The following is a 25303-nucleotide window of genomic DNA, read 5'->3' on the forward strand; positions in this document are numbered from 1 at the left end:
CGTTGGAATGATACACAAGACACCAATGGCAAAGGATGAATCGTAAATTTTACTGCAACAAAGTAACCAAAACTCCCCTCACCAAAAGAACGCCATACAATATACAACAATATGTTGCAGGGCACTAAGCAACCATGAAATCCCTTACATCAACAAAACTTTTTTAACGCTGTGATTTTCGACTAGGGCACAAAAACTTCCTTAATGCCTGATCTTGCGCCCCCGATCATGGAGCCTCAATTTTTGCCGAATTTTGCAGACGAGGACGCAAACTTTTTCCAGGAAGTATAAGGACCGCCTCACCACCATTACCGCCCCAAAATCTCAAAATCCAAAAATCCAGCCCATTAACTCTACCTCATTGGAAGCCGCAAAGCAATTCATGACTAGTTTGCTTTTCTATAAACTGGCACGGGAAATAAAAGCCACTTGCCATTTGATGGCTGCACTAAGAATAATATAAAACTTTTACCAGACTGTTTGCAACCTCGATGCCCCATTCAACCCGAGTGGAGTTTCCGACCACATATCTTCTCCATTACAAAGACCACCTACTTTCACTTCCGTAACATTACCCGTCTCCAACCCTACCTCAGCTTATCTACTGCTGAAATACTCAACCATTACTTGGTCACCTCCAGACTCAATTCATTGAACTTGTTCCATGGCTGGCATTCCCTTATACACCTCTGCAAGCTTCAGCTCATCCAAATCTCTGCTGCTTGTATCCTATCCCGCACCAAGTCCCATTCACTCATCATCTTTATCCTTGCTGATCTGTATTGGTTCCCAGTCCCCCAGTGCCCCATATTTAAAATCACCAAGCTGTCTTCTCCTCTGACTCCAGTCTCTTGTCGATCCTTCTGCCACTGATGGCCGTGGATTCATCCGCCTGGGCTCTAGGTTCTGGAATTCCCTCCGTAAACCTCTCCACCTCCCTCTCCTCCTTAAAAAGTACTTCTTTGACTAAGCTTTTGTCCTCTCCTTCTAACCTCTTCTTCTTTGGCTTGCTATCCGTTATTTGATTATGCCTCTGTGGAACATTTTGGGACATTTTTCTGCGTTAAAGGCGCTACATAAATGCAATGTTGTTGTAATATAAGGTGTAGCTGTTCTTGGCTAGAACAGTGGTCGGGGTGCCTCATTTGGCATCAGTACACCTGTCCTATCCAATAGCAGGTTTTGCATGTGTAGATATTGAGTGAGAACAAGATCAGGAACTGGGATGATCATGCAGATGAATAACATGCCAGCAAACAGTCAAAGCCTTCAGGAGAGGAAGGGAGTAAACTGCCAAAAATTACTTTAAAAAAAACTTGTACATGTAGGATTGATCTAATGGCTTTGCATTGCTCAATGTGGAACTGAGCCTTCTGCACCAGGAAGATCCCAGACTCACTCTCTGGTCTGTGCTGAGTTAGCTGGTCTCAGCTGGTGTAATGGCAAGAGCTCTAGAATTGAACTCAGCGCCACTGAGAAAAATCAGCCCAGGATCAGTTTCACAGACTCGTACTCGAGAGTGCATGTATGTGAACACAAGATGACAACAGGATTGAGGATCAGTTGCAATGCGCCCATGATAAAATAGCCTGCTAACACTCATTATCTCAGCTCACACATAAAGAACAACTATTGCGGTGAGGTGGTGGTGGGAAGACAATGACTGAAACCCCAGTATGAGGCATTGCCTTTAGCAGAGATGGAGAGGACATTGTGGGGAAAAATTAGAGTTGTACTTTAAATGGCCATTATTTTCATTTAGTTTTATTGTTTGAATACTCCAGTAATAATGTACTGTATTTCTCAGTCATTATCCTTTCAGCGCTTAGCTGACTGTTACTTCCCAAATGAGTACCATTAAGCAAGTGACTTAATTGTCCTGTCTCTGTACAGTAGGTCATTGTGCAATTGGAGCATCTCTTAGATTGAGGGGTTGAGCACAGTTCCTGCCCTCAATCGCAAATTTAGTTTGATCTTAAATGATCATTTAGTAGCACAAAATATTCTGTGTAATGCAACTGACTTGTAAGTAGTAAATTGTGAAAGAAAAATATCTTTTATAAAGTGACAGTTCATTCCACATAATACAGAAGCATAAAGGCAGATAAAGATCTTTTCATTCAAAACATTCGTCCCATTTTCATTTTAATGAACACTGGCGACTTTGTCAGATCTCACATCCTCCTATAGACCATTTTGATGTGTGACCAACTACCCAGATATACTTGGATGTGGACAGACATAAGATGAAAGTACAAATGGATCCTCTTACTCAGGCTATGTAGTACAGCTCATTTCTAAAACGCTGTACCTCAATTATGTGCAGACACAACAACAACAACAACTTGTATTTATATAGAACCTTTAACATAGTGAAATGTCCCAAGGCACGTCACAGGAATATTATGAGATAAAAAATTTGATACCGAGCCGCATAAATAAAAATTAGCGCAGGTGAACAAAAGCTTGGTCAAAGAGGTATGTTTTAAGGAATGACTTGAAGGAGGAAAGAGAGGTGGAGAGGTTTAGGCAGGGAGTTCCAGAGCTTGGGGCCTAGGCAACAGAAGGCACAGCCACCAATGGTTGAGCGATTATAATCAGGGATGCTCACGAGGGAAGAATTAGAGGAGCGCAGATATCTCGGGGAGACGGCAGTTGTGGGGCTGGATGAGATTACAGATATAGTGAGGGGCGAGGCCATGGAGGGATTTGAAAATAACGATGAGAATTTTGAAAATCGAGGCACTGCTTAACCGGAAGCCAATGTAGGTCAGCAAGCACAGGGGTGATGGGTGAGCGGGCAAGACATTATTAAAATTGTTTACTAAACTGGGCTAAGTGCTGCAGTTGATGAACATAATACGCTTTTATCTCCAGGGTTTGTGTTTGACTCCAGTCCAGGCAATGGAATTACAAATTGCTCTCTGCTGCCTTTAATGGCTCTTTGTGAAATGAGTGAGCTTATTCAAGTTGCTAGCATGCATGGGTCAATAACTTGAGACAGAAGACAATTTGAATCTAATTGACAATCCCAATTAGGAAAACTATATGAATGTGGGAACTGGAGGTGGCATTGTGCTGTAAGGAGTTACTCTTCTGTTAAGATGTATTATTGAGGAAAAGTTGAAGGGCCTTTACTCTGCTGCTGGTCTTCTGGGACTGTCTAATTCTGATGCTGCATGCTCACTATGGGAATGTATTCCATTAAGCATCGGGAACCCTCACCTTGTTGAGCATAAAAACTCATGAAGCAGCCTTTTTTTCTGGTAGTTGATTCTTCATATAATATCCAGTCCATACCAATGTATTATTCTACCCTCTTCTCCCATCTACTCTTGAAGGTACTGACCACTGCTGGAGAACTGTTCCATGGAGACCAGCCTCCCTCCTGCACCTCACCCAGGAGCATGCTGTGAGCCCTAATTTGTCAGCACCGTGGTTGACCATGGGCGACATACCACCCTCACTTCATTTCCTCAAGAGAACTAACAACGGAGGCTATGGAATTAATTGACAATGAAACGCTTTGGGACATCCTGAGGCAGTGAAAGACACTATATAAATACAAGTTTTTCTTTATGATGCCAGGAATGAGAGACTTTAGTTATGAGGAAAGACGGGGGCTCTTTTTAGTACAACAGAGAAGATTAAGAAGAGGAGTTCAATGTTTTGAAGAGTTTTGATAAAGTAAATGGGGATAAAAACTACTTCCACTAGTTAATGAGTTGGTCGCAAGGACATAACTTCAAGATCATCGCCAAAAGGACAAAGGAAAAAAACTGTTTTAATACAGAGGTTGTTAGGATTGGAATGCCCTACCATAAACAGTGGTGGAAGCAAAATCTATCATAGCTTTGAAGAGGGAAGTAGATAAATAATCAAAATAATTGAACAAAAACATTTTCAAAGCGTATGAGGAAAGGGAAAGCGAATGACACCGAATCAATGGAGAGTCAGCACAGACATGATGGGCTGAATGGCCTTCTGATTCTGTTCTATTGTCTTTCCTGCTTCCTTTTGCAAATCTGCACAGCAAACGTACTGAGAGGAGGTGGATGTAAAATGGCTAGCGTATATATGTAGTACAAGCCACTACACGAGTGAATAACTTTCTATTTTCACTTGTGACATTGGGTTTATAAGAATAAAATGGCCATAATCAGAAAGAAGAAAAGAAAGACTTGCATTTATATAGCATCTTTCACGACCACCGGACATCTCAAAGCACTTTACAGCCAATTAAGTACTTTTGGAGTGTAGTCACTGTTGTAATGTGGGAAATGCGGCAGCCAATTTGTGCACAGCTAGCTCCCACAAACAGCAAAGTGATAATGACGAGATAGTCTGTTTTTGTTATGTTGATTGAGGGATAACACTCCTGCTCTACTTCGAAATTGTGCCATGTTGTTCAAGTAAATTTTAGTAAGTAAATTAATTTAAGGGTTAAGTCATGGCAGGAGAGCTCGGACCCATGTCATGCTGCTCCTATGCTATGTGGGAAATCAGGGACATTGGAAGTGTCCCTGACTACTATGTGTGCCGGAAATGTGTCCAGCTGCAGCTCCTGACAGACTGCATGATGGCACTGGAGCTGCGGACGGACTCACTCTGGAGCATGCGCGATGCTGAGAATGTTGTGGATAGCACATTTAGTGAGTTGGTCACACCGCAGGTAAAGGTTAGGACAGATAGTGAATGGGTGACCAAGAGACAAGGCAAGAGCAGGAAGGTATTGCAGGAGTCCCCTGCGGTCATCTCCCTCCAAAACAGATATACCGTTTTGGATACTGTTGGGGAAGGTGACTTACCAGGGGAAGGCACCAGCAGCCAGGTTCATGGCACCATGGGTGGCTCTGCTGCACAGAAGGGTGGGAAAAAGAGTGGGAGAGCTATAGTGATAGGGGACTCTATTGTAAGGGGAATAGATAGGAGTTTCTGCAGCCGCAATCGAGACTCCAGGATGGTATGTTGCCTCCCTGGTGCAAGGGTCAAGGATGTCTCGGAGCGGCTGCAGAGCATTCTGGAGAGGGAGGGTGAACAGCCAGTTGTCGTGGTACATGTAGGTACCAACGATATAGATAAGAAGCGGGAAGAGGTCCTACAAACTGAATTTAGGGAGCTAGGAGTTAAATTAAAAAGTAGGACCTTAAAGATAGTAATCTCTGGATTGCTACCAGTGCCACGTGCTAATCAGAGTAGAGGGAGCAGGATAGTTAGAATAAATACGTGGCTTGAGCAGTGGTGCAAGAGGGAGGGATTCAAATTCCTGGGAAATTGGAACCAGTTCTGGGGGATGTGGGACCTGTACAAAAGGGATGGTTTGCACTTGGGCAGGACTGGAACTGATGTCCTGGGGGTAACATTTGCTAATGCTGTTCGGGAGTGTTTAAAATAATATGGCAGTGGGATGGGAACCTATGCAGCGAGACAGGGCGAAGTAATATGGAGTCAGAAACAGATGGTAGAAAGGTAAAAAGCAATAGTGGAAGGCCGAGTAAACAAAGGCAAGAAACAAAAAGGGCCACACTACATCATAATTCTAAAAGGACAAAGTGTGTTAAAAAAACAAGCCTGAAGGCTTTGTGTCTTAATGCAAGGAGTATCCGTAATAAGGTGGATGAATTAACTGTGCAAATAGATATTAACAGATATGATGTGATTGGGATTACAGAGACGTGGCTCCAGGATGATCAGGGCTGGGAACTCAACATCCAAGGGTATTCAACAGTCAGGAAGGATAGAGTAAAAGGAAAAGGAGGTGGGGTAGCATTGCTGGTTAAAGAGGAGATTAATGCAATAGTTAGGAAGGACATTAGCTTGGATGATGTGGAATCTATATGGGTAGAGCTGCAGAACACCAAAGGTCAAAAAACATTAGTGGGAGTTGTGTACAGACCTCCAAACAGCAGTAGTGATGTTGGGGAGGGCATCAAACAGGAAATTAGGGGTGCATGCAATAAAGGTGCAGCAGTTATCATGGGTGACTTTAATATGCATATAGATTGGGCTAACCAAACTGGAAGCAATACGGTGGAGGAGGATTTCCTGGAGTGTATAAGGGATGGTTTTCTAGACCAATATGTCGAGGAACCAACGAGGGGAGAGGCCATCTTAGACTGGGTGTTGTGTAATTAGAGAAGATTAATTAGCAATCTCGTTGTGCAAGGCCCCTTGGGGAAGAGTGACCATAATATGGTGGAATTCTACATTAGGATGGAGAATGAAACAGTTAATTCAGAGACCATGGTCAAGAACTTAAAGAAGGGTAACTTTGAAGGTATGAGTCATGAATTGGCTCAGATAGATTGGCGAATGGTACTTAAGGGGTTGACAGTGGATGGGCAATGGCAGACATTTAGAGACCGCATGGATGAACTACAACAATTGTACATCCCTGTCTGGCGTAAAAATAAAAAAGGGAAGGTGGCTCAACCGTGGCTATCAAGGGAAATCAGGGATAGTATTAAAGCCAAGGAAGTGGCATACAAATTGGCCAGAAATAGCAGCGAAACCAGGGACTGGGAGAAATTTGGAACTCAGCAGAGGAGGACAAAGGGTTTGATTAGGGCAGGGAAAATAGAGTACGAGAGGAAGCTTGCAGGGAACATTAAGATGGTCTGCAAAAGCTTCTATAGATATGTAAAGAGAAAAAGGTTAATAAAGACAAACGTAGGCCCCTGCAGTCAGAATCCGGGGAAGTCATAATGGGGAACAAAGAAATGGCAGACCAATTGAACAAGTACTTTGGTTCGGTATTCACTAAGGGGGACACAAACAACCTTCCGGATATAAAAGGGGTCAGAGGGTCTAGTAAGAAGGAGGAACTGAGGGAAATCCTTATTAGTCGGGAAATTGTTAACGGGAAATTGATGGGATTGAAGGCCGATAAATCCCCAGGGCCTGATGGACTGCATTCCAGAGTACTTAAGGAGGTGGCCTTGGAAATAGCGGATGCATTGACAGTCATTTTCCAACATTCCATAGACTCTGGATCAGTTCCTATGGAGTGGAGGGTAGCCAATGTAACCCCACTTTTTAAAAAAGGATGGAGAGAGAAAACAGGGAATTATAGACCGGTCAGCCTGACATCGGTAGTGGGTAAAATGATGGAATCAATTGTTAAGGATGTCAGAGCAGCACATTTGGAAATAAGTGATATGATAGGTCCAAGTCAGGGAAATCAAGCTTGACAAATCTTCTCCCAGTAGAATGGACAAGGGAGAACCAGTTGACATGGTGTATTTGGACTTTCAGAAGGCCTTCGACAAGGTCCCACACAAGAGATTAATGTGCAAAGTTAAAGCACATGGGATTGGGGGTAGTGTGCTGACATGGATTGAGAACTGGTTGGCAGACAGGAAGCAAAGAGTAGAAGTAAATGGGTACTTTTTTGAATGGCAGGCAGTGACTAGTGGGGTACCGCAAGGTTCTGTGCTGGGGCCCCAGCTGTTTACATTGTACATTAATGATTTAGACGAGGGGATTAAGTGTAGTATCTCCAAATTTGCGGATGACGCTAAGTTGGGTGGCAGTGTGAGCTGCGAGGAGGATGCAATGAGGCTGCAGAGTGACTTGGATAGGTTAGGTGAGTGGGCAAATGCATGGCAGATGAAGTATCATGTGGATAAATGTGAGGTTATCCACTTTGGTGGTAAAAACAGAGAGACAGACTATTATCTGAATGGTGACATTAGGAAAAGGGGAGGTGCAACGAGACCTGGGTATCATGGTACATCAATCATTGAAGGTTGGCATGCAGGTACAGCAGGCGGTTAAGAAAGCAAATGGCATGTTGGCCTTCATAGCGAGGGGATTTGAGTACAGGGGCAGGAAGGTGTTACTACAGTTGTACAAGGCCTTGGTGAGGCCACACCTGGAGTATTGTGTACAGTTTTGGTCTCCTAACTTGAGGAAGGACATTCTTGCTATTGAGGGAGTGCAGTGAAGGTTCACCAGACTGATTCCCGGGATGGCGGGACTGACAGATCAAGAAAGACTGGATCAACTGGGCTTGTATTCACTGGAGTTCAGAAGAAACGTTTAAAATTCTGACGGGTTTAGACAGGTTAGATGCAGGAAGAATGTTCCCAATGTTGGGGAAGTCCAGAACCAGGGGTCACAGTGTAAGGATAAGGGGTAAGCCATTTAGGACCGAGATGAGGAGAAACTTCTTCATCAAGAGAGTGATGAACCTGTGGAATTCTCTACCACAGAAAGTTGTTGAGGCCAATTCACTAAATATATTCAAAAAGGAGTTAAATGTAGTCCTTACTACTAGGGGGATCAAGGGGTATGGTGAGAAAACAGGAATGGGGTACTGAAGTTGCATGTTCAGCCATGATCTTGTTGAATGACGGTGCAGGCTCGAAGGGCCAAATGGCCTACTCCTGCACCTATTTTCTATGTTTCATGGGATCTTTTACGTCCACCCAAGAGAGCAGACGGAGCCATGGTTTAACGTCTCATTCAAAAGATAGCACCTCCAACAGTGCAGCACTCCCTCAGTACTACGCTGGAGTGTCAGCTTAGATTTATGTGTTCAAGTCCTTGGAGTGGGACTTGAACCCACAACTTCTGACTCACAGGCAAGAGTGCTACCCACTGAGCCACATTTGTCACTTTTATCAGCGCAATAAAACATTGGATGCAGTGTTTGAGTCTACAGGTATCAATTTAACATACTGTCAGCTAATGTTTAATAAGTACGGGAATTAAGGATTTTCAAACTAAGTTTAAAAGAGGAGCTTTGACAAGATGATGGCTTCATTAACGAGTGCAAATTGTAATTTGAATCAAATCTCGTCTGTTAATTTAATTCAGCGTCAGTTAGATTGAAGAAATGCATGTACAGAAGGTACAGATATTTGGTTTAGTTTCCCCAGGGCTACCTATCATACAGATTGCTATAGTACTCGCATAAAAGTAAGATGCTCAAACTGTTTACAGGAATAACTGACACCAGTAAACCTGAGAAGCTATAACAAAGACTATTCTTAACGAGCTACCTCAGGTTTCTGAGGTCAGATGTGGTTCTGAACTGTTCATAGAATCATAGAAATTTACGGCACGGAAGGAGGCCATTTCGGCCTATCGTGTCCGTTCCGGTCAACAAACAGCTATGCAGCCTAATCCCACTTTCTAGGTCTTGGTCCGTAGCCCTGCAGGTTACAGCATTTCAAGTGCACATCCAAGCACCCTTAAATGTGGTGAGGGTTTCTGCCTCTACCACCCTTTCAGGCAATGAGTTCCAGACCCCCACCACCCTCTGGGTGAAGAAATTTCCCCTTATATCTCCTCTAAACTTCTTACCAATTACTTTAAATCGATATCCCCTGGTTGATGACCCCTCTGCCAAGGGAAATAGGTCCTTTCTACCCACTCTATCTAGGCCCCTCATAATTTTATACACCTCAATAAGGTCACCCCTCAGTCTACTCTGTTCCAAGGAAAACAAACCCAGCCTATTTAATCTTTCCTCGTAGATTAAATATTTTCAGAGCAGGCAACATCCTCGTAAATCTCCTCTGTACCTCCTCCAGTGCAATCACATCTTTCCTGTAATGAGGTGACCAGAACTGCATGCAGTACTCTAGTTATGGTCTTGCTAATGTTTTATTAGAGTTGAAGAATAACCTCCCTGTTCTTATATTCTCTGCCTCGACAAATAAAGGCAAGTATTACATATGCCTTCTTAACCACCTTAGCTACCTGGCCTGCTACCTTCAGTGCAGGCCAGATAAATACATTAAGAGCAAGAGGATAACTAGAGAAAGAGTGGGGCCTATTAGAGACAACAAAGGTAATCTATGTGTGGAAATGGAAGACATGGGTATGGTTCTGAATGAATATTTTGTGTCTGTTTTCACAAAAGAGAGGGACGGTGCAGACATTGAAATCAGGGAGGAGGAGTGTGAAATATTAGATGAAATAAACATAGTGAGAGAGGAAGTATTAAGGGGCTTAGCAGCTTTGAAAGTGAATAAATCCCCAGGCCTGTATGAAATGTAACCTAGGCTGTTAATTAAAGCAAAGGAGCAAATAGCAGAGGCTCTGACCATCATTTTCCAATCCTCTCTGGCTACAGGTGAGTTGCCAGATAACTGGAGGACTGCTAATGTACCGTTGTTTAAAAAGGGAGAAAGGGATAGACCGAGTGATTACAGGCCAGTCAGCCTAACCTCGGTGGTGGGAAAATCATTGGAGAAAATTCTGAGGGACAGGATAAACCTTCATTTAGAAAGACACGGATTAATCAAGGACAGCCAGCATGGATTTGTTAAGGGAAGATCGTGTGTGACTAACTTGATTGAATTTTTTGAAGAGGTAACGCGAAGGGTCGAAGAGGGTTGTGCGTTTGATGTAGTGTATATGGATTTTAGCATGGCTTTCAATAAGGTCCCATATGGCAGACTTCTATACAGAGACAACAGATGCAATTTTAAAAAATACTGAAGGATATAGATCACAGGTAATGCAGCAAAAGGTTAACAAAAGATAAAGATCAGTTACGTAACTGGGTAGATAATTAGTTAACGGGAGACTTGGAGGAGATTAAGGGGTATAGAAGTAGGAAGACGGTCGCAAGCTGCTTTATAAACTGGTTGGAAGGGAGGAAGTAGGTAGCGGTGTCCCACAGGATTCTGGGAACGTTTCTGTTTAACTGTGTACATCAATTATTTAGATATAGGCATGAGCGAGGGGTATCTAAACTTCCAGACGATAACAAAATAGGAGGCCTATAAGGACCAAAGGAAACTGCAAGGAAATATTGACAAGATAGTGAAATGGGAAAAAAAGTGGTGGATGCAAGTCGATGTCAGTAAATGTAAAACGCTACATTTAAAAATCAGAAATAGTAGTAATTCTACTTTGAAAGCTTGATGTGGAAGAGAAGAGGGATTTGGGAGTTCAGGTTCACAAGACATGAAAATCAGCATTGCAAGTAGATAAGGCCAAAAATAGGTAATGGAATACTGAGTTTCATGGCAAGAGCTATAGATTATAAAAGTCGAGATATAATGATGAATCCATATAAAATCTTAAGACTACAGTTGAGTGCTGCATCAACTTTTGGGTTCCACATTATGTGAAGGATGTTGAGAGGCTACACCGTAGAGTCACAAGGATGTTGCCTGGTATGAGGAAATACAAATACGAAGAAAGACTTGAAACAGTCTTTTCTTTAGAACAGGAGATTAAGGAATGATTTGATAGTGTTGTTTAAAGTTATGAAGGGATGGGACCGTGTAGTTTGGAACCGACTGCTTCCAGTGATTGAGGGGGGTAAATCAAGGTGATATAAGGTTTAGCTAAAAGAGATTTAGGACAGCAAGCCCTTTTTACACAGAAGGTTATGAGGTTGTGGAATGTGCTGCTAGAGTAAGTGATTGAAGCAGAGACCATGCCAATATTTAAAAATCAGTTAGATAGCTGGTTGAAGGCAACGGGAATAAAGGGATATCGGAACACGCCAGGCACATCGGATTAGGACAACGACTCATGTGGAGGATGAACATCAGTACATCATCATAGGCAGTCCCTCGGAGTCGAGGATGACTTGCTTCCACTCTAAAAGTGAGTTCTCAGGTGACTGAGGAGTCCAATGCGGGACCTCCAGTCTCTGTCACAGGTGGGGCAGACTGGTTGAGGGAAAGGTGGTCGGGGAGCCTGGGTTGACGCACGCCCCTTCCGTTGTCTACTCTTGGTTTGTGCTTGTTCTCGGTGATGGGACTTGAGGTGCTCAGCTTTTCCTCCACTTTGGGCAGTCTTTGGCCACGGATTCCCAGGAGTCGGTGGGGATGTTGCACTTTACCATGGAGGCTTTGAGGGTGTCCTTGAAGCATTTCCTCTGCCCACCTGGGGCTCGCTTGCCGTGTCGAAACTCTACGTAGAACGCTTGCTTCGGGAATCACGTAGCGGGCATGCGGACAATATGGCCAGCCCAACGGAGCTGATCGAGCGTGGTCAGTACTTCAATGCTGGGTACAGTACAGTACAGACTGCTTGGGTCCAACAGCCTGTTTCTGAGTTGTCATTCCAATGTAATTTTATGTTGATTATTATGCCACATGTCACATATAAATAGTACAGATAGCAGCTCCTTGCTCTGTACAGTTAGACCTACAATGTTGAAATTTCCAGGTAATGTGGCAGTTGTGCACTTCCTTTTTGGAGCATCTGTTCAGTTAAAACTTGCCTTTGAATTGAGCCTACTTGTAACAAGCTAAGCCACCTGCCTGTGGAAATGTTTTTTTATGCAGTGTTTAGATCAAAACAACAGATTAAATTCAGCAAGGATGCTAAGTAGGACCAGTGGCCATATGTGAAAGGATTTTTTTGTTATACAGTAATTGTATTTTGTTTTGCTTTCAGTTTGTTCCTTGTTAAATTTTTTTAAATAAGTGCTGCAAAACGCCCTAATATTTAAAAAGAAAATTCGGATTATGAATATTTATTACATTCGGCCACAAACTCTGTTCCCTGGCCACCATTTCCATCCATCTCCCTGGCAACTGTCTGAAGCTGAGCCAGACCGTTCACAAACTTGGTATTGTGTTTGACCCCGAGATGAACTTGCGACCACATAACCGTTCCACCAGCAAGACTGCTAAGATTGGAATCCATCCATAGAGTTAAAATATCCTTTATCGAATTTCTTTAGATCTAATTGGTTTCTTGGTAGACTTTACAGATTTTGATGAGCTGGTACTTGCCCAATGTCCGGTGTCCAAGTACCCGTTAAAATCTCTTGACCATACACAACAAATTAGCACCTAAAATAGAGCCCTCCTTATCTTGATTCATTTCCAGATCAATCAACCTGGCCTAGCCCCATGGGCAATTCATCTCCATTTTGAAATTGGCTAAGAGAAGACAGTTTGTGGCGGAGGCCAAATATGATGGCTTCATTCTTAACTGAAGGCGGTTTCTCCAGATGTAACAGTGCGGATCAGGAAGAGAAGCCATTGATTGAGATGCTCTGGCTACAATTGGATAGGTGAGAGTAGAATCAACTGAGTGGAGTCCCACAAAGCTAGACAACGGAGGAGAGCCATTGGAAAAGGTGGTTGGAACAGGACCATGCTAAAGGTTGCACAGAGGTTAAGGAGGACATGGAGGAATAATGCAGCATGGTCACAATCACAAAGAATTTTGCTCATAATTTTGGTTAAGGGAGGGGCAGAAATCTAATTGGAGAGAATCAAAAAAGGAGTTGTGGGAGAGATGCGCACAAAGCAGGAAGGCAGTAACACATTCAAGGACTTTGGGGAGGAAAAGGAAGTTGACAATGGGGAGGTAGTTTGCAAGAACAGGCAGTTTAAGCAGTTTTTTTGAGGTGGGGATGATGACGGCAGTTTTGAAAGTCAGGGGCACAGTACCCGGGGAGATGGAATCATTTGAAATGTCAGCTAGCAAGGGGGCCCGGGAATATTTATATGCCAAAGTGTGTCAAAGAGCTTCACAGTTAATTGCTATTGAAATGCTGTGACTTGCTACGTAGGCAAAAATTTGCTTCCTTCCTTTCCTGAAGGTACTAATTTATGCTGGCATATGGTTCCTTGGGAGACAGTAACACTTTGTCCATGTGCCCTTCTTCGTGCGAACCCAGTTAGTGAGTGTTATCAGACTATCCAACCATGGCACATCACAACTCATCGCATTCCTGTCTCCACCAAACATCTAAAAAACGCATTTCTAACATGGATCACAGAAAAGCAGTTAGGAGCAGGGAATCGAATCTTGAGACCAGCTGAGGAATCAGAGAAGCAAATCGATGATGCAATTTTTCATAGTGATGCTGTGCTATCTTGTTAGCACAGAACATAAGTGTGGCATTTGAGCTGCCCAAGAATTTCTTTCTGGCCTTGCGGAGGTAGAGCCTCCAACTGCCCAAGCAAGTTCATTAATGCAGGAGGGGCCAGGGCCGGGGATAGCGACTCTCCATGTTGGGAATTCCCTGACGTAGAAGCCTGGGGCAGTATCAGTATAAGTGGTAAATATTGGGTGCACTTTGGGGGATCGGGCCAGGAGTGCAGCCTGTATCTCCGAATAGGAGGATCTATTTTTTCTGGCAGCAGATTTTTACATGGCCCCTTGCAAAGAGGGCACAGGGACAGCTCTGACTTTCATAAGAACATAAGAAATAGGAGAAGAGTAGGCCATATGGCCCCTCGAGCCTGCCCCGCCATTCAATAAGATCATGGCTGATCTGATCATGAACTCAGCTCCACTTAGCCACCCTCTTATCCTCTTATCGTTTAAGAAACTATCTATTTCTCTCTTAAATTTATTCAATGTCCCAGCTTCCACAGCTCTCTGAGGCAGTGAATTCCACAGATTTACAACCCTCTGAGAGAAGAAATTTCTTCTCATCTCTGTTTTAAATGGGCGGCCCCTTATTCTAAGATTGTGCCCTCTAGTTCTAGTCTCCCTCATCAGTGGAAACATCCTCTCTGCATCCACCTTGTCAAGCCCCCTCATAATCTTATACATTTCAATAAGCTCACCTCTCATTCTTCTGAATTCCAATGAGTAGAGGCCCAAACTACTCAACCTTTCCTCATAAGTCAACCCACTCATTCCCGGGATGAACCTTGTGATCCTTCTCTGAACTGCCTCCAAAGCAAGTACATCCTTTCGTAAATATGGAAACCAAAGCTGCACGCAGTATTCCAGGTGTGGCCTCACCAATACCCTATATAGCTGTAGTAAGGCTTCCCTGCTTTTATACTCCATCCCCTTTGCAATAAAGGCCAAGATACCATTGGCCTTCCTGATCACTTGCTGTACCTGCATACTATCCTTTTATGTTTCATGCACAAGTACCCCTAGGTCCCACTGTACTGCGGCACTTTGCAATCTTTCTCCATTTAAATAATAACTTGCTCTTTGATTTTTTTTACCAAAGTGCATGACCTCACACTTTCCAATATTATACTCCATCTGCCAAATTTTTGCCCACTCACTCAGCTTGTCTATGTCCTTTTGCAGATTTTTTGTGTCCTCCTCACACATTGTTTTTCCTCCCATCTTTGTATCGTCAGCAAACTTGACTATGTTACACTCAGTCCCTTCTTCCAAGTCGTTAATATAGATTGTAAATAGTTGGGGTCCCAGCACTGATCCCTGCGGCACCCCACTAGTTACTGGTTTCCAACCCGAGAATGAACTATTTATCCCGACTCTCTGTTTTCTGTTAGTTAGTCAATCCTCTATCCATGCTAATCTATTACCCCCAACCCCATGAACTTTTATCTTGTGCAGTAACCTTTTATGTGGCACCTTGTCAAATGCCTTCTAGAAGTCCAAATGCACCACATCCACCGGTTCCCCTTTATCCACCCTGTTTGTTACATCCTCAGAGAACTCCTGCAAATTTGTCAAACATGACTTCCCCTTCATAAATTCATGCTGACTCTGCCTGACCGAATTTTGCTTTTCCAAATGTCCTGCCACTGCTTCTTTAATAATGGACTCCAACATTTTTCCAACCACAGATGTTAGACTAACTGATCTATAGGTTCCTGCTTTTTGTCTGCCTCCTTTTTTAAATAGGGCCGTTACATTTGAAATTTTCCAATCTGCTGGGACCTCCCCAGAATCCAGGGAATTTAGGTAAATTACAACCAGTGCAGCCACAAGACCCTAGGCTTTATCTGCCTTTAGTCCCATTACCTTACTGAGTATCACCCCCTTAGTGATTGTGATTGTGTTAAGTTACACCCCCCCCATAGCCCCTAAACTGTCCACTGTCGGAATATTATTAGTGTCCTCTACCGTAAAGACTGATACAAAATATTTGTTCAGAGTTTCTGCCATCTCCCATGTTCCCCATTACTAATTCCCCGGTCTTGTCCTCTAAGGGACCAACATTTACTTGAGCCACTCTTTTCCTTTTTATATACCTATAGAAACTCTTGCTATCTGTTTTTATATTTTGTGCTAGTTTACTTTCGTAGTCTATCTTCCCTTTCTTAATCATTTTTTTGGTCGTTCTTTGCTGGCTTTTAAAAGCTTCCCAGTCTTCTGTCCTCCCACTAGTTTATGCCACTTTGTATGCTCTTATTTTTAATTGGATACCATCCTTTATTTATGGCACAGAATTTTATGAAACAAGAAAAGGGTATTAGGCCCGACAAACTCATCTTCCTTTTCATCCAGCTCCTTTATTTATTCTTTGCGAGGTCATCATCATAGGCAGTCCCTCAGAATTGAAGAAGACATGCTTCCATTCTAAAAATGAGTTCTTAGGTGACGGAACAGTCCAATACGAGAATTACAGTCTCTGTCACAGGTGGACAGACAGTCGTTGAGGGGAAGGGTGGGTGCTCTTGCCTGCCAGTGAATTCTAAGAGATTGATTGCACCGGGAGGCCACTTGGCCAGGGCTAGGGGCGGGCGCTGCCTGTCAGTGATTTTATATCAGTTCTCCTGCTCGCCCCTAGCCCTGGCCAAGTGGCCTCCCGGTGCGTTGTCCCGCCCCTAGCCCAGGCCAAGTGACCTTCCGGTGCGTTGTCCTGCCCCTAGCCCAGGCTGAGTGGCCTCCTGCACCGACCTGCTGCTTTCCCGGGCCGAGTGTAGAAAGGTGAATTGCAGTTTAAAGATGAAGGTAGGACTTTAATTTTTTATTTCTTATAAAATTGTTAGTAGTTTTTGTTTGCAAACATTGCTAAGAGTAAGGCTTGGTTGGTTCAGGTCCAGGTCCTCTCCGCTTCCCGCACCTATTCCAGGTCAAATGACCTCCGATGTACCTACCTGTACCGATTTATTTAACTCTCCGCAAAGGTTTTCTGAAGTGGCCACATACGCTGGCCCAAGTAGAAATGGAGTAACTATTAGCTGGCTAAAGTTGCCTAAATGGCCAGAACTGGTGTTGAGGGCTGCTAACGCCCCCTTTTGAGAAAAACAAACTAACCTAAAAAAAACATAGCTAAGTGAGTTACGCTGGTGCAAATTGATTGGGGAAACTGGGGACTTTTAAGTTACGCCAGAAAAAGCAGCCTTCTCTTTAAAAAAAAAAACAGAGCAACTCCTTGAGCCCAAAAAGTGGCCCCTAAAAGTGCTAGAGCTACACATCAATTTCCTGCTTAATTCAGGCTGTTCACTGCGAGGAGCTTGTTTATTAAATATTTATCTCGGGCTTGAACAGTACATTTATAGGGAGGCCTCTTACAAATGAATGACATGGGAAAGAGGCCATCCCAAATATACACCTCAAACCGATATTCACCTACCATCTGGACAAATTACTTCAACACCTAATACTTTGTGATTGTATAGTTTGCTGAAATTACGCTCTCCAAGGAATCTGTGGCCATAGCATGGTGAATGGGAATATCAGCGTTCAAACAGGTTTTTATTTCACAAAGGAAATAAAGTAACAAATTAACACAATCAAACTCTCAAGATTTTTGTTTTGTATTACATAGAAACATAGAAAATAGGTGCAGGAGTAGGCCATTCGGCCCTTCGAGCCTGCACGACCATTCAATAAGATCATGGCTGATCATTCAACCTCAGTACCCCTTTCCTGCTTTCTCTCCATACCCCTTGATCCCCTTAGCCGTAAGGGCCATATCTAACTCCCTCTTGAATGTATCCAATGAACTGGCATCAACAACTCTCTGCGATAGGGAATTCCACAGGTTAACAACTCTCTGAGTGAAGAAGTTTCTCCTCATCTCAGTCCTAAATGGCCTACCCCTTATCCTAAGACTATGTCCCCTGGTTCTGGACTTCCCCAACATCAGGGACATTCTTCTCACATCTAACCTGTCCAGTTCTGTCAGAATTTTATACGTTTCTATGAGATCCCCTCTCAAGCTTCTAAACTCCAGTGAATAAAGACCCATTTGATCCAGTCTCTCCTCATATGCAGCCCAGCCATCCCTGGAATCAGTCTGGTGAACCTTCGCTGCACCCCTTCAATAGCAAGAACGTCCTTCCTCAGATTAGGAGACCAAAACTGAACACAATATTCCAGGTGTGGCCTCACTAAGGCCCTGTACAACTGCAGTAAGACCTCCCTGCTCCTATACTCAAAACCCCTAGCTATGAAGGACAACATACCATTTGCCTTTTTCACTGCCTGCTGTACCTGCATGCCAACTTTCAATGACTGATGTACCATGACACCCAGGTCTCATTGCACCTCCCCTTTTCCTAATCTGTCACCATTCAGATAATATTCTGCCTTCCAGTTTTTGCCACCAAAGTGGATAACCTCACATTTATCTACATTATACTGCATCTGCCATGCATTTGCCCACTCACCTAACCTGTCCAAGTCACCCTGCAGCCTTTTAGCATCCTCCTCACAGCTCACACTGCCACCCAGCTTAGTGTCATCTGCAAACTTGGAGATATTATATTCAATTCCCTCATCCAAATCATTAATGTATATTGTAAATAGCTGGAGTCCCAGCACTGAGCCCTGTGGCGCCCCACTAGTCACTGTCTGCCATTCTGAAAAGGACCCGTTTATCCCGACCCTCTGCTTTATGTCTGCCAACCAGTTCTCTATCCACATCAATACATTACCCCAATACCATGTGCTTTAATTTTGCACACCAATCTCTTGTGTGGGACCTTGTCAAAGGCCTTTTGAAAGTCCAAATACACCATATCCACTGGTTCTCCCTTGTCCACTCTGCTAGTTACATCCTCAAAAAATTCTAGAAGATTTGTCAAGCAGGCTTTCCCTTTCATAAATCCATGCTGACTTGGACCAATCCCGTCACTGCTTTCCAAATGTGCTGCCATTTCATCTTTAATAATTGATTCCAACATTTTCCCCACTACTGTTGTCAGGCTAACAGGTCTATAATTACCCGTTTTCTCTCTCCCTCCTTTCTTAAAAAGTGGTGTTAAATTAGCTACCCTCCAGTCCATAGGAACCGATCCAGAGTCGATGGACTGTGGGAAAATGATCACCAATGCATCCACCATTTCTAGGGCTACTTCCTTAAGTACTCTGGGATGCAGACTATCAGGCCCCGGGGACTTATTGGCCTTCAATCCCATCAATCCTATCAGTTTCCCTAACACAATTTCCCACCTAATAAGGATTTCCTTCAGTTCCTCCTTCTCACTAGACCCTCGGTCCCCTATTATTTCCGGAAGGTTATTCGTGTCTTCCTTCGTGAAGACAGAACATTACATAGAATTACATAGAATATACAGCACAGAAATGGGCCATTTGCTCCACCCAGTCCATGCCAGTGTTTATGCCCCACTTGAGCCTCCTCCCATCCTTCCATTATCTAACTCTATTTGCATAACCCTCTATTCCCTTCTCCCTCATATGCTTGTCTAGCCTCCCCTTAAATGCATCTATACTCTTCGCTTCAATCACTCCTTGTGGTATCGAGTTTCGCATTCTCATCACTCTTTGGGTAAATAGGTTTCTTCCGAATTCCCTATTTGATTTTTTAGTGACTATCTCATATTGATGACCTGTAGTTATGTTCTTCCCCACAAGTGGAAACACTCTCTCTGTATCTACTCTATCAAAACCTTTCATAATTTTAACGACCTCTATAAGGTGACCCCTCAGCCTTCTCTTTACAAGAGAAAAGAGACCCAGCCTGTTCATCCTTTCCTGATAGGTGTAGCCTCACAGTTCTGGTATCATCCTTGTTAATATTTTTTACACATTCTCCAGTGCCTCTATACCCTTATAATATGGTGCCCAGAACTGTACACAGTATTCCAAGTGTGGTCTAACCAAGGCTCGATACAGGTTTAGCATAATTTCTTTACTTTTCAGTTCTATCCAAGTGCTTGGTTTGCTTTTGTTATGGCCTTATTGACCTGCTCACAACTTTTAGTGATTTGTGTATTTTTACTCCCAGATCCCGTTGCTCCTCTACCCCATTTAAATTCTTATTTTCAAGCCATAAGTGATCTCCTTATTTTTGTTACCAAAATACCTCACACTTATCTATGCTGAAATCCATTTGCCAATTATATGCCCTTTCTGAAAATTTATTAATGCCTTCTTGTTGCAGTCCTCCTCGGTGTTGATTACCCCTCCCAATTTGGTGTCGTCCTCAAATTTGGAAATTGTGATTTTGATTCCAAAGTCTAAATCATTAAAATAAATTATGAACATATTGATTGTGAATATATTGTTTTTTTACTGTCAACCTGCTCTTGTAACATGTAACTAAACCTAAGCAGTCAGCAACAAGTGTAACTATGAGAGGCAGTCCTGTGATAAGTACATTTATTATGTGAATAGTCTTGATTAATGCACTTGCAACAACGTCACAGCACGGTCTGTATTGTTCAGCTCATGAGAGAACATCCATTGTGGTTGATTTTACAGAACAATTTCAGCTCTTGAAATGGACCCAACATCATATATTAAACTGTGTACAATCTGTAGAATGGACAGACATGCTGGGGTGAAAGGCTGTGCTTTTTAAAAAAAACTTTCATTTTTGGGTAATGTCTTGTTTTTTTTAAAGCCTATTTCTTCATCTCAATTCCTGCACCCAGGCTGCATGCATTGCCCCTTGTAACCGACTAGCAGGACTTGCCAAGGACTGTTGAAGTTTGACGATCTTTCCTGATTTTATGATGTTGCAGCCTCCAGTTGTCACCTTTCTGTAGCATATGGTTGAGTCATGAACTGAGCAGAGTGGAACTCAAGCTTGCATTTGCTTCCGAAAGAATATTCTCCAAAGGTTCTGAAGCAGTTTGCTATTAACCCGGTTTGCTCCTTTTAGCCAAGAGCCACTTCTTTTTCGTTCCTGTGAATCCCGCTCTACATGAGGCTACATGATTCACGCAACTTGCATTCAGATATGTACCCTCACAGAGAAAAACGTCTCAGAATGCTTTATTGATCCACTTTAGTCATTTATCTTTCCCTCCGAAAGCTGGATCACCACACTATATCCCATGGAGTTAGCCCATAATTAATGAGATGCCCCCTACTACTGGATGGGCAGCTTGTGGTCCGGAATGTTCAACATAGGGAACAACAGCTTGACGAGTGTTCCCTATGATGCAACATGGAGCATCTTAAATTTGAACAACGACAGAACTTGACGAGAGTGTCAGATTTTCAAAGTTCACCATTTTTTAGGTTAGTTTACTTAAAACAACAAACAAAACCAAAAGACCCATGCAGAAGAAACACTGGCCTCTGTGTGGGTTTGATTGATGCCATTCTGTTAATTATAGTTTCGTATTTGCCTGAGGTGAATGAAAAAGACGTCTGTGCAGGATTTGGCCCTCGTGTCTAGACACGTTCATCACACAGTGTATTACTGTATTTTATATATTTTTTTAAAACCCAGGAGTTTCATAACCATGAAAATAAGCAATATCAGAAGTTGTGCTGAGCGCTGTAATTTTTACATTCCAGTATTACCTTACTTTTAGAGCAAAGCGATGTGTTGCTTCAGTTTCTGACTAGATAGAAGAGGCACAGCAGGGCTCAGTGGGCTGAAAAGAAAATTGGCAATCAACACTGGATCACTGTAACTTGTGAAAGCTGCAGGTGTGAGCGAGTTATGGTATGAGAGTGTTGTGACACTATTGCCAGCTTCAAATTACTCCTAGGTGGCAAAATTGCCCCGTGCTGGGTTTGGGGCGGTGCACTCCGTTTCGGGCGGAGGGCAATTTCAGCCCCCTAATGTTTTATTCTGACATCTCCAAAAACAAAATTGACCTTGGGTACACCTGGTTTTAAACGCAATGCTGGCCATGTTACCATTTTTGAGTTTAAGGCAGGATGCCAATCTTGTAAACCCTTGGCACTGCTTGGAAGTATACATTTGCCTTGTGATACACATGTCACCATGCCAACCACTATTTGGGACGATTGTGCGGCGCACTTCATCTATGATCTGAACTACTCTTCTTGAAGAATTGTGACTGGGGCAATTGTTCCATATTTTGACTGTGCCCAGATTAAAGTAATGTGGGGTAACTCCAGGCACCAGTGTAAAACATGACTTGATCATTTTTCTACTTATCTTCACCAATGTTCGCTGCAATTTTTTGGGGGGGCTGTGCGGCCCATTCGAGATACCGTGCATGTGGGAGTTTTCTATTTAAAAGCCTAAGCCGGCTGCGTGGGACCCCGGGAGCACTCTGTGACCGCGCAGCTTAAAGGAAACGTTAATCCTCACCTCTTTCCTGCTGTGCAATAGATAATGAGTAGGAAGATATATTAGTTGCAGAATATTATCAACCACAGGGACACCACAGTGTCTGAGCTAATCATTTGGTAAATTTCTAACCATTATTAAACACACTCTGAATTTTGCAGCCAAGTTTTTTGCTGCGGTATGGCATGGAGCCCAATCATTTTCACCCCTTCAGGCAACCACCTTCTTTGAAAATAATCCATATTATAGGAAGGAAAACTATGATTAACTGTGGGTGAGTACGATCACTGTACTATGTAATCTGCACTTACCACCAAGTCACACACAGCTTCTACCCCGTGCAGAACCGGACTTCAGTGTCTCGCTACTCACAACATCCGGGGCGTGGGCTGTGTTTGGATTAATTCCTGTGAGCTGCTGTTAATGTAAACTCTGAATTGCATTGATTTTGAAGGCAAATTTCCCAGATTTGGACAGTAAACCCTTTCATCCTGCAACAGAGGTAGAACTGTGCAACATGGGTAAGAGGCAGACAAAGAGAACACTCACTATTAGTTCAGTGCAGCTGTATTCTGCTATAAATGCCACGAGCTCCTACTCTGCTACTGATGGAGAGTGCAGTCTTCAGGATAGAACTAAGCCATACAGAGCAGAAAGATTTGAGTTTTGATCCCCACTCAAGCTGGGTTGCAAGACCTTAGCTGATAGAATTGGCCCCTTGGATACAGAGAGAGAAAGACATAAACTAGGGCACCATTATCCAGTGCACTTGTTTAGCTGTTGGATTAAAAACTCAGGCCCAAAATCTGTAGCCACTCTGCTGTACTCCCATGGTAATTTTGGCAGGAGTCTGCAGATTCTAAGCTGGGACCCAGAAATGCCAAGTCCCAGCCTCATGCTAAAGTAGCCTTTGGTTGGGAGTTCCCCCAAGTCTGGGGGATCTCAAAGGGATCCTGTCTATGGTCAGTAGAGGCAGGAATGCCTCCCGGACAGCCTGGTGTCTTTAGAATCATAGCAATCATAGAAACGTACAGCACAGAAGGAGCCATTTGGCCCATCGTACCCGTGCTGTCTCTTTGAAAGAGCAGTAGTACTTAGTCCCACATTCTTGCTTTTTGTCCGTAACCCTGGAAGTTCCTCAGCCTCAAGTACCTGTCCAACTCACTCTTAAAATTACTTGTGGAATCAGCTTCCACCACCTTTTCAGGTTGAGCATTCCAGATCCCAATAATCCTGAGTGAAAAAAATTATCCTCATCTCCCCTCTATATCTTTTTCCAATGATTTTGAATCTATGACCTCTCGTTATTGACCCACTTGCTAAAGGGAATGGCTTTTCCCTATTTACTCTATCAAAATCTCTCATCATCTTGAAATCCTGTATTAGGTCACCTCTTAGCCTTCTCTGTTCCAAGGGGAAGAGTCCTAACTTTTCTGACCTCTCCTCATAACTGAAGTCCCTCATCCCTGGTAACATCCTGGTAAACCTCTTCTGTACCCTTTCTAATGCCTTTACTTCTTTCCTGCAGTGTGGTGCCCAGAATTGTCTGCAATACCCCAACTGAGGCCTAGCCATTGGATTCAAGGCTGGAAAGGAGGCGGAAAATCTGTTTCTCCAACTCTGGCCTTTTGTGCATCCCCAACTTCCTTTGCCGCACCATTGGAGGCCATTTCTTCAGCAGTCTAGGCCTTAAGCTTTGGAATCCCTTCCCCAAACCTCTTCGCCTCTTCATCCCTTCCTCAACTCGCTACTTAGACCGAGTTGAGTGTTTTTGAGGAGGGGGCTGATGATGGCAGATTTGAAAGGAAGAGAATCATTTACAATATCAGCTAGCATGGGGGCCAGGAAGGGAAGTTGGGTGGTCAGTGGTTTAGTGGGAATAGTGTCAGGTCTCATGAACAAGATAAGCACGGAGAGGGCATGAGGAGGGATCGGAGGGAAATTAGAGAGAGATGTGGCTAGAGCAGGAGGAACTTTGAGTGATGATAGAAACTTTCAGTGATGGTGGGATTGAGAGAGGGTGGAGGCAGGAAATGTTGAAGGCAGAAGTAAACAATCTTGCTGATGGATAGAATGCGAGATTTGAAACTCAGTTATGGATCGAACAGGATGCCAAGGTTTTGCACAGCATGATACAACTACAGAGCTGGCCTGGGAGGGGGCTGGAATTGATGACAATGGAATAGGGTTTGGGGGTCTGCAGAAAATGATGGCTTGAGCCATCCTGATAAGTTGGAAGAAATTTGGACTCATTCAGGGCTTAATTTCAGACAGGTTATCTATCAGCATAGAGGTATCAGGAGGAAAGCGCTGGAGAGTTAGAGCTGGTTGCCATCAGTATAGATATGGGGCTAGATTTTTCACATTTTTTGCATGCTTAACGCCCATTTTACCGCTGAAATGACGTATAACGCCCATATATCACCCATTTAGCCACAAAATGGAAACTGATGAGCAGTTTTCAGAAACTTATTGCCGAGTGTTACGTTCCCCATGTGCGTAACGCTGGGAAAATAATACCGCCCACCCACTTTTTTTGGGCGGAATCATCAGAATGGGCGAAATCAACGCCCATAATATCGCCCAGCGTTACTTTCCGCACGTAATTAACGCTGAGGTTCAGTAATACCACCCGCTCATTTTTTTGGTCGTAAAGAGCACATTTGGCGAAACTAACGCCCTGGAGATCGCCCGCCGTCACTTTCAGCACCATACATATCGTCCACAATATCGCTCGCCCAAAAAACGGTCCAGAAAAAGTGGAACTATTCTGAACTAAAGCCAGCTGCCATTTTTTAAATCACTGGTTGCTTCATTCAAAAGGCTGTTCAACTTCGGGGGAGTTTGCATTGACTCTGGAGTTCTTCTCAGGTGAAGTGACCATCTCAACAGACATATTTTCAGACTCTGGACTATTGGGGGTTTACTCTAGGTAGGTGTATTTTAGTGAGGAAATGATTGCTTCTGATCAATCGCTATTATACTTTCATTGCAATGGGACCAGCCATTTCTCAGCCTGCATCGATTAATACACAGATGCTGCAGAGTGCAGATGGCTCATTGTGTGATGCACATCATTATGTGCCCAATTTAAGATGTGCAAGAATGAGGAGGAGGGCCAGATCATACACACCCCGCATGTACAAAGAAAAGAGGTCTTACCTCAACGTCTCTGATGAC

The 25303-nt window shown here is 43.4% G+C and overlaps 1 protein-coding gene across 3 annotated transcripts in view; it reads left to right on the forward strand.

Annotated features, from left to right (window-relative positions):
* The window catches only part of cdc42se2 (CDC42 small effector 2), a 273328-nt gene that overhangs the window by 134035 nt on the left and 113990 nt on the right, over window positions 1–25303 (forward strand). The window contains exon 1 of one of the 3 annotated variants that reach the window (XM_070859122.1): window positions 11493–11574. The exons of the other annotated variants lie outside the window; for them this stretch is intronic. The gene's annotated coding sequence lies outside the window, so the exon portion shown is untranslated. Of the gene's footprint in view, window positions 1–11492; window positions 11575–25303 lie in introns of those variants that run through there. 3 annotated transcript variants of the gene reach the window in all.

Source organism: Pristiophorus japonicus, chromosome 1 (genome assembly GCF_044704955.1).
Source record: "Pristiophorus japonicus isolate sPriJap1 chromosome 1, sPriJap1.hap1, whole genome shotgun sequence".
NCBI lineage: Eukaryota > Metazoa > Chordata > Chondrichthyes > Pristiophoridae > Pristiophorus > Pristiophorus japonicus.